Here is an 11065-nt window from a genome sequence, read left to right on the forward strand (position 1 = left end):
GTAAACCCTGTATAACTACAAAACTATTGACCAAGAGAAAGCCTTTGGGTGGCATTAGCCTTCCTAACATTTTTTATTACTATACAGCCACATTGACATCCCAACTAAGAGAATGATGGTCAACTAAAACCCCTAGTTCATGCGGGCAAATTGAGACTGCACTTGTACCTTCGGGCAACCTCAAAGCCTTATTAATAGCACCCCTAGACCCATCCTCCACCCTCCCTCCTCTCCCATCCCTCATCATCTCAGCAATTGCAAGCTGGAAGTGCTTCCTATGCACTTAGCTCACAAAAAATATTCTCGCTTTTAGAGGAGACACCGATAGAAATGTTGAAACATTTCATTCCAGACCTAGACCTTAGATCCTGGAAGGATACTGTAGTTACTTAGTTAAAATTTCTCAGCTTTTTGATGGTGAGACCCTGCGATCATTCCAAGATCTCCACCAAAAATACCAAATTCCTAATGGGGATTTTTACAAATACCTACAGATCAGGCATTTCACAAACTCAAAAATGATCCTCAAGGTGAAGGCCAACCAGGATATCTCCTATTTATGGTCTAGACCAGAGATGCCCAACCTGCGGCCCTCCAGCTGTTGCAAAACAGCATGCCAAGACAGCCTACAGCAGGACATGATGGGAGTTGTAGTTTTACAACAGCTGGAGGACCGCAGGTTGAGCATCCCTGGTCTAGACCTTCTCGGGGCAGGCTCTACCTTCAGTGGTGTCTCTAGCCTTCAAATTTTGGGGGGGCACACTGGGGGCCAGGACAAAAGTAGGGGGGGCAGCTATAACAACGATACATTTACACAAGTACGCTTAGAAATGCTGCAATACTTTACCCAATATCTAAAACCGCAACAGGGAAGAAAAGTCCTGCTGTCTGTGGTTTAAAAAAATATATAAAATCACTCAGATTTCAACATGTCCTAGTTGCCTGTGGATGACACTTTTATAGGGAGGGGGATTTGTGGATGACACATACCGTATATAGCATCCTATGCTATATGTGTCATCCCCTCCCTATAACAGTGTCATCCACAGATCCCCCTCCCCGCCTCTCACAGAAGTGTACATTTGACATTTCTAAACTGTAATCCATATCCTGCAGTAACTTTAACTTTAAATCAGGATTAAGCGGCCGCTCATCTCTACTAGTACCTTACCCTTACACCACTCTGCTAGCTTCGGTAACAGGGCCAGGCTACAGCCTACAGGCACTGCCTGTTAGTTGTTACCGAGCGAGCGCTGATTTCTGCAAAACAGAGGATACGGATTTCAGTTTAGAAGAAATGTAAACTCCTGTGAGCGGTCCAGACCAGTGGCGGATCCAGAGCCTGGTCTCAGGAGTGGCATTTCCAGATTATTTTCTGTCCGCCGCCACAGAACAAGGGTGCTTATAGAACAGACTACACAGTGTAGAGGTATACTGTACATTGTGTGGCACAGTGTAGAGGTATACTGTACATTGTGTGGCACAGTGTAGAGGTATACTGTACATTGTGTGGCACAGTGTAGAGGTATACTGTATATTGTGTGGCACAGTGTAGAGGTATACTGTATATTGTGTGGCACAGTGTAGAGGTATACTGTACATTGTGTGGCACAGTGTAGAGGTATACTGTATATTGTGTGGCACAGTGTAGAGGTATACTGTATATTGTGTGGCACAGTGTAGAGGTATACTGTATATTGTGGGGCACAGTGTAGAGGTATACTGTATATTGTGGGGCACAGTGTAGCGGTATACTGTATATTGTGTGGCACAGTGTATGCTATATGTGTATAACATAAACATATTTCACATGAAAACTTACAATTACTTGGCTTGACCCTTGGGGATCTCGGATGCCACTTCTACACTTGGCTGGGGGGCTCGGCGGAGGTGATGTTGTGTTTTTATCCTAATGAGAAAGATTTCATAATTAGGATTTGGAGAAGGGGCAGAGGGGTCACAGAGCAGGGAGAGGCTGGTGCTGCTACTAGGGGGTCATACCATGGGGGAGTAATAAAGCCCAGCATAATGCCCCTCCCAGTAGAAATAATTATCTTTATAATGTGACAGTGCAAAAAATACCCCCTTGTAATGCCCCCAGTTGAGCTAATGTCCCCCATAATGTGCCAGTATAAAATACCCCTATATAGTGCCCCCAGTAAATGCCCCCATAGTGCTACACTCCCCCCTTCCTCCTAGTGCCCCCATAATGTACCAGTATAAAATGCCCCATATATCGTGCCCCAGTTGATGCCCTCAGTGTCCCCCATAATTTGCAAGTATAAAATACCCCTTCTTAGTGTCCCCCGTAGATGACTCCATAGTACTCCTCTCCCCCTTCCCCATAGTATCCACCATAATGTATCCCAGTATAAAATGCTACTGTACAGAGCCCCCCATATAAAATACCCCTTCTTTGTGGCCTCAGTAGATGCCCCTATAGTGCCCACCAATAATGTGCCACTAATAAGTGCCCCCAATAACGTGCCACTAATACATGCCCCCAATAACGTGCCAGTAATAAGTGCCCCCCATTACATGCCAATAACAAGAGCCCCCCATCACATGCCAGTAACAAGAGCCCCCCAATGTGCCAGTAATAAGAGCCCCCCAATGTTCCAGTAACAAGAGCCCCCATCATGTGCCAGTAATAAGCCCCCCATCATGTGCCAGTAATAAGCCCCCCATCATGTGCCAGTAATAAGCCCCCCATCATGTGCCAGTAATAATCACCCCATCATGTGCCAGTAATAAGCCCCCCAATGTGCCAGTAATAAGCCCCCCAATGTGCCAGTAATAAGAGCCCCCCTAATGTGCCTGTAAAACTATTGTAAAAAAAAAAAAGAAACACTTATACTTACCTCCAGGTCAGTGATGTGATGCAGGCCTCTTCCAGCCTGTGTCCCGCGCTGTATGGCTCAGGTGGCGCGATGACGTCATCGTGCCGCCGGCACCGGCCTCTGATAGGCTGCCGGCCTAGTGCCAGCAGCCTATCAGATGAAGGGGAAGGGACACGCCTCTACCTCCCTTGCCCCACCGCAGCACAGGCAGATGACTATGGAGATGAGCGCAATGGAAGCGCTCATCTCCCTGTGCCCGACTGCGGCGGCTCGCTTGGGGGGGGCATTTTAGTTGGGGGGGGCACAGCGTGATGTAGGGGGGGCCGTGGCCCCCTCTGGCCCCCCCCCTGGCGATGTCACTGTCTACCTTGAAGCCCATTTATTCACTCATAAGCGACAAAGGCTCTTTTACCAAGTCTTTGAAAACTATGTTCCGGGCGTCTCACATTAGGAACTGTCCTAAGCTAAACCCCTTGAGGCACAACATTTTTGCCATAGCTTCCGACATCACAGGTATTTACATAAAACCTTCTCCAGCTCTAGCTTTTCTACTTCCAAAGGTAGATAACATTCCCTCTAAATGCCAGCTAGTAGTTGTTCATCTGCTCATAGCAACTAAATTGGCAATAATGAGAAACTGGAAAAGTTGCCAAATTCCTTCTGAAACTGAGATCCTTCAGAAGGTGCGTACTACTTTCCTTTATGAGAAAACTATGGCCCATGTGACCTCTACTGTTCCGAAATTTGAAAAGATGTGGGACGCCTGGACTTCCTCAAAATATGCCTTAGTCGCATAAATATTGCTCCTCACAATTGTGCATCTGCATGTTAATTATACTGGAACCTTGCCTAGTTGTACTGTTTTTGTTTAATTATTTTTCTTTCTGAAATCTCAATAAAAATATACAGATTAAAAAAACACTGCAGGATGCACATGGACCGCACCTGTGTTTTATGGATCTGTGATTTACTGACTGAAAAACTGATAGCGTTTGGTGATTGTAGCCTAAGGGAAGGTTCACATGTGCCTCCCTCTATTGCAGATTGTATCAAAGCTAAGCATGCAGGTCTGTTTTTTTTTTCTGGTAAGACAGGGTCACACCTATGTTACAAAATTTTTTGTCATGTCTTTGGAACAGAAAACTGGAATTCAAGCTGTGACGGATCCATCATATGACGGACACCAACGTCACCAGATGGACTCCACTGACTTTTAATGGTGTCTGTGGATATTTTATCATGGTATTTTTCTGCCAAATAAGATGGAAACAGCAATGTACAGTAGGCTTCTAAATAGATGTGAGCTAGTGTTGAGCGATTCGAAGTCCACGAAGTTCAATCTGAATTTTAGGGAAAACTTTATTAGCCGGGAGGCTAAATTTCCTCGTGCTTCGTGGTAATGAATCGATTATCCCTGAATGGCAGTCAAAAAATAAAAATCCGTTTGAGCGCGAAGAGTTGGCCACCTCCATCTTGATTTAAAATCTTGCGTGAAAGCCTGTGCCGGCCGACATGGTGATGTCATCACGGGCTGCATGATATTTCGCGATGGATCTTCAATCAAGATGGCGGCTAGCTCTTCGTGATCTAATGGATGAGGGCAAGTATGATTTTATTTTTATTTTATTTTATTTTACACTTTAAGGTTAATGTCAGATGCCGCGATAAGCTATGAACGCAGCATCTGAAGGGTACATTGCGCCACTTCCCGTCATTGCACCCACTACTTACAAAGAAATGCTCTTTGTGATGAAGTAATGCGTCACAAAGCAAATTGTTTTTGTAAAATTCGGTGCATCACCCAAATCTAAAATCCAATACTTCGCTTATCTCTAATGTAAACCTTAATAGGGTTCATCGGGCAATGTTGTAGTCCATTACATGATGGAAATCTGGAGAAAATTCCTGGTGGAACAGAAGAACAACTCATGATTAACTAACATATTACTCTACAATCTGCATAGATATAGACAGCAATGATATGCGTAACTTCTCGGAATTTCCGCTTAAATATCTTATCTGTGTGACAATTCCTCAGCCTCAGCTTAGATTCCAAAATACTGAAATGTTTTATGTCAGCAGTTGGCGAGTAGAATTGATGGCTATGATAAATTACGGTGAATTTTTTGATTAGACAAATTCACATCCAGTAACATTTCATTGTCTGCTTACGATCAGACATACTCGCTCTTTCATTGCTTTTTGTCTCTGTGATGATGCATATTAAATAGAACAGGGCTATTGTAGAAGTTGGATGTGAAACCAAGGACATCCCTGAAATCCAAGGACATATTTGGAGGCATGGCATTGTGAAATAGAACAAATACACGTCTGCAGCTGGTGCCATGTATCTGAGTATGAAAGACTGATGAAAACATTGTGGGACACCTGAGAGGTCCTGGATACGGGGGATACAGCTAGCACATATGTAACTGCTTTGTATCATCTGCATCTGCAGCGACCATCAGAAAACACAGGAGTTTATCAAACAAAACAGGACTGAATAGAAGCCAGACCGTCCACGTGATGTGTTTCTCATGTGTGAAAGTTAGGTTTTTATTGTATTGCGCATATTTACAGTATAAAACTTTTGTATGACATTCAAAGGGTCATCCAAGACGCTTTAAAGTGCCCTGATTTTAATATAAGTGAACGTGATTTTCAAATGTGTAATCAAAATTGCAAATGAAGCATAGATTTGAGGTGCAGTATTTATTTTTGCCTGTAGATGTCACTATAGAAACTTCTCTCTTTTGAAAATATTCAACTTAAAAAAATAAAAAAAATAAACATCAGTTGGACCCTGGAGCTAAGACACTCCTCCTCCCACCATGCCTGGATCAGGGCTTTATCCTAATGAAAATCTCCCCCTGGATTTAAAGGAGTTGTCTGCTGGACTATTTGGAAGGCTTCATGAATATGATCTGAGTGCAAGTGGGACCTCTGCAGGGATTGCTCTATCTAACATTTCCAATTGAGGGGTTCCCCCTATGCTTTCATGTGGCATCTGCAAATAAGAGAATTAGTGTCACTGGTATTTACGCAGTCCATATATTAATGTACATACTGGGCCTAACTGATTTCAGTAGTGTAGTACCTTGAGGGTTGCGGAAGTCATCAAAATGGGCCAAAGGGGTTTGTGCACATTGCAAAACACCAGACAAGTGAATTAGAGACAACAGCAAGGGCAACTTCCAGCAAAATGATATCTGAAAATATATTGCTTTACCCAGTCGAAACCTCGTGTATATCAAAAGCTTGGTTAGAGTTAGACGTTCTTAGATTATCATGATATTACATAAATGCACTTAAAAAATGACAACCCCTTTTTTGTGCCTGCGATGTTCTCTGAGCAGTCGTCTCTTCCCTTACCCCATTTCTCATGGCAGGTCATACTAAGTGTACTACTCAGCAGGGGGCGACAAAGAGCACAGAAGAATACACCCCCTGGTGGTAAAAAGAATCTGTGCTGCCCTGACCTATAATGTCTCCAATCCACAAAGCTGGTAGATGCCAGGACAATTATCTGTAAACTCTAAAAACAGTCAGGGGTCATGACTTTGTGTAACAAATTATTATACTAAATTATACATAGGCAAAATGGCCATAATCAGTAAAGATGACACCTCCCAAAATCCAATCTATACATAGGTAGAGGCAGAAATCTCATGGGTTGCATTTGACGACAGCATCCTCTGAAAATCACAAGCTAGAAATCAATCTGAATATTTGAAAAGTCATGTGACATATACGGTAACTTCTGCTGAAGGACAAAAAGAGTAAAAAAATGAAAAAGATCATTTCTAGCTAAAACATACAAAATACCAATATATCAAAGGGAAGCTGTCACGTTGAACATGGTGTCTGATCTGCAGGCAGCATGGTATAGAGCAGGAGGAGCTGAGCAGATTGGTATATAGTTTTATGGGAAAAGAATCAGTAATATATGTATTCTGTACATTTATATTCCTGCTCATTCTGGGCTTTGAAGTCCAGGAGGCGGTCCTATCAGTGATTGACAGCTCTCTCTGTATACACAGTCCTAGAGGGAAGGCTGTCAATCACTGATAGGACCGCCTCCTTAACTTTAAAGCACAGAATGAGCAGGAATTTATATGAATAAAATACAAATCAGGCTGTGTTCACATCACGTTTTTCCCATCCATTATACAAAAAACGTATACGTTAAAACTGATGCCATATATATGTGTATATATATATATATATATATATATATATATATATACACAGACAGGTCCATAAATATTGGGACAGCTTCACATTTCTAACATTTTTGGCTCTATACACCACCACAATGGATTTGAAATGAAACTGACAAGATGTGCTTTAACTGCAGACTGTCAGCTTTAATTTGAGGATATTTACATCCAAATCAGGTGAACGATGTAGGAATTACAACAGTTTGCATATGTGCCTCCCACTTGTTAAGGAACCAAAAGTAATGGGACAGAATAATAATCATACATCAAACTTTCACTTTTTAATACTTGGTTGCAAATCCTTTGCAGTCAATTACAGCCTGAAGTCTGGAACGCATAGACATCACCAGCCGCTAGGTTTCATCCATGGTGATACTCTGCCAGACCTCAACTGCAACTGTCTTCAGTTCCTGCTTGTTCTTGGGGCATTTTCCCTTCAGTTTTGTCTTCAGCAAGTGAAATGCATGCTCAATCGGATTCAGGTCAGATGATTGACTTGGCCATTGCATAACATTGCATTTCTTTACCTTAAAAAACTCTTTGGTTACTTTTGCAGTATGCTTTGGGTCATTGTCCATCTGCACTGTGAAGCGCCGTCCAATGAGTTCTGAAGCATTTGGCTGAATATGAGCAGATAATATTGCCTTAAACACTTCAGAATTCATCCTGCTGCTTTTGTCAGCAGTCACATCATCAATAAATACAAGAGAACCAGTTCCATTGGCGGCCATACATGCCCACGCCATGACACTACCACCACCATGCTTCACTGATGAAGTGGTTTGCTTAGGATCATGAGCAGTTCCTTTCCTTCTCCATATTCTTCTCTTCCCATCACTCTGGTACAAATTGATCTTGGTCTCATCTGTCCATAGGATGTTGTTCCAGAACTGTGAAGGCTTTTTTAGATGTCGTTTGGCAAACTCTAATCTAGCCTTCCTGTTTTTGAGGCTCACCAATGGTTTACATCTTGTGGTGAACCCTCTGTATATTTACTCTGATGAAGTATTCTCTTGATTGTTGACTTTGACACACATACACCTACCTCCTGAAGAGTGTTCTTGATCTGGCCAACTGTTGTGAAGGGGGGTTTCTTCACCAGGGAAAGAATTATTCGGTCATCCACCAAAGTTGTTTGCCGTGGTCTTCCGGGTCTTTTGGTGTTGCTGAGCTCACCGGTGCTTTCCTTCTTTTTGATAATGTTTCAAACAGTTGTTTTGGCCACGCCTAATGTTTTTGCTATCTCTCTGATGGGTTTGTTTTGTTTTTTTCAGCCTAATGATGGCTTGCTTCACTGATAGTGACAGCTCTTTGGATCTCATCTTGAGAGTTGACAGCAACAGATTCCAAATGCAAATAGCACACTTGAAATGAACTCTGGACCTTTTATCTGCTCATTGTAATTGGGATAATGAGGGAATAACACACACCTGGCCATGGAACAGCCGAGAAGCCAATTGTCCCATTACTTTTGGACCCTTAACAAGTAGGAGGCACATATTCAAACTGTTGTAAGTCCTACACCGTTCACCTGATTTGGATGTAAATACCCTCAAATTAAAGCTGACAGTCTGCAGTTAAAGCACATCTTGTTCGTTTCATTTCAAATCCATTGTGGTGGTGTATAGAGCCAAAAATGTTAGAATTGTGTCGATGTCCCAATATTTATGGACCTGACTATATATATATATATATATTTCACTAGCAGAAGGACCCGGCTTCGCACGGATATATTTCATCTATTTAATTTAATGTTTGTGTGTGTCATCAAAAGATATCAACAGTATCCCCCATAACGGTGACCTCAACAGCACCTCGCCCCTTTAACAGTGAACTCCACAGTCCCCCACCCCTTAACACTGACCCCCCCACAGTGCCCCGCCACTTTAAAATGGGACCTTCCCAGCAGCCCATCCCCTTAACTTTGACCTTTATATCAGCCAGCCCCTTTAACAATGAGTTTCATAGCACCCCACACCCTTGACAGTGACCTCCTCAGGGGCCCGCCCCCATAACAGTGACCTCCACAGTACACGGCTCCCTTAACAGTGACCTCACAGTACCCTGCTGCCTTAACAGTTACCTCCACAGCAGTTGCCCCTTTAATAGTGTCCCCTTCTCCCATAACAGTGACCTCCACAGTGTCCGCCCCTTTAAAAGTGACCTCCACAGCGGCCTGCCCCCTTTACAGTAACATCCAAAGTGAACGCCTCTTTAACAGTGACCTCCACAGTTACCGACCCTTTAACGGTGACCTCCACAGAGCCCTGCCCTCTTAATGCTAGGGCTACATGACGACATGTGTCACGCGACATTTTGTTTCAATCATTTTTTTAATGATAGGCTATAGTGTCGCACTGCAACATGTGACATGCTGCGACTGGGACAGTTGCAAAAAAGTCCATCCAAGATGGATTTTTCTGTGACTGTCGCGTCAAAGTTGCAGCATGTCACATGTCACAGTGCAACACCATAGACTATCATTATAAAAATTGGCACGCGACATTGGTGCAACATCAATGTCGCACGACACATGTAGCAGTGTAGTTGTGCCCCCTATGTGTCGTGCGACTTATTGTCGAGCGACACATGTCGTCGTGTAGCCCTAGCCTAAAGCTGACCTACAGTAGTGAAGAAAAATGGCTGGGTTGTGTTGGAAACCTGGAGTAAAACTGTGTGTATGTGAAGACTTAGGGCCTGCAAGCTTCTATTGGCTGATTAGGGACATGTGACCGTGTGTATGGCAGTTGGGATATGAAGAGAAGGGCTTGCAGGCTTGTATTGGCTAATGCAGGTCATTTTTTGGGAATATCTCAGGAACAGTCCGTCCTAGAGAGCTGTGACCCCCACAGGATTTCTTTCCAGGTAGCAAGAGATGCGTATACCAAGTTTTGTTTAAATTAATGGTTGTGTTTTTGAGTGATCGCGGAACATACATACATACATACAAACATACATACATATATACAGTATGTCCTTCTTTATATATATAGATACACGTTTTTTTACCATTGTGAAAAAACCCTATGCTTTTTTTTACCGGACTCTGCAGGATAAAAGAAAGTGTTTTTTTCTAACATATACGTCAGAGGCATGAAACGTGATGTGAACCCACCCTTGTGCTGGATCTTTTCCCAGCTCTCTTTTGCTCAGTTCCTGTTGCTTTATAACATGTTGTCTGAAGCTTATGTTGCATTTTCATGGTGACAGGTTCCCTTTAATAAGACTCTGTTCACACGTGTGCCATAGTTTTCATATTAAATAGAAATCATGCAGCAGTGCTGGATTGGTTGCTCGAGGAACAGTGGTGGCACCCAGTGACCTCGTCGACTTATACTGGTTATCCAACAGCTTCCGCTGCCAGTTGTTTTGACAGGGAGAATTGCTCTGCTTTCAGTGCTATTCCACCAGATAAAAAAGGAATTTGTGACAGTGGCTCCTAATCGGCGTCTGATGTAGATGTGAACATAGCCTCAGGACTTTGTTCACTCTGTCAGCACATGTCCTATTTCCAGAGAATCCATGCCTGCTCTATTCTGTTAAGGAACCCAAAAGATCTCAGTGACCTTTAATGTGAGATTTTATTTATTTACTGGCTAGGATAAAGCAGCAAGCACCAGGCGGCCAGTCTGGACTCCTGATAGACTGGACTGAGCCGTAGTGCCACATTGTATAGCTGCAAAAATAATAAATCGATAGATAGATACCGGTAGATATAAGATAGATAGATAGATAGGTAGATAGATAGATAGATAGATAGATAGATAGATAGATAGATAGATAGATAGATAGATAGATAGATAGATAGATAGGAGATAGATAGATAGATAGGAGATAGAAGATAGATAGATAGATAGATAGATAGATAGATAGATAGATAGATAGATAGATATTAGATAGATAGATAGATAGATAGATAGATAGATAGATGATAGATAGATAGATAATAGATATATAATAGATAGATAGATAGATAGATAGATAGATAGATAGATAATAGATAGA

The sequence above is a fragment of the Bufo bufo genome, chromosome 2 (genome assembly GCF_905171765.1).
Source record: "Bufo bufo chromosome 2, aBufBuf1.1, whole genome shotgun sequence".
NCBI lineage: Eukaryota > Metazoa > Chordata > Amphibia > Anura > Bufonidae > Bufo > Bufo bufo.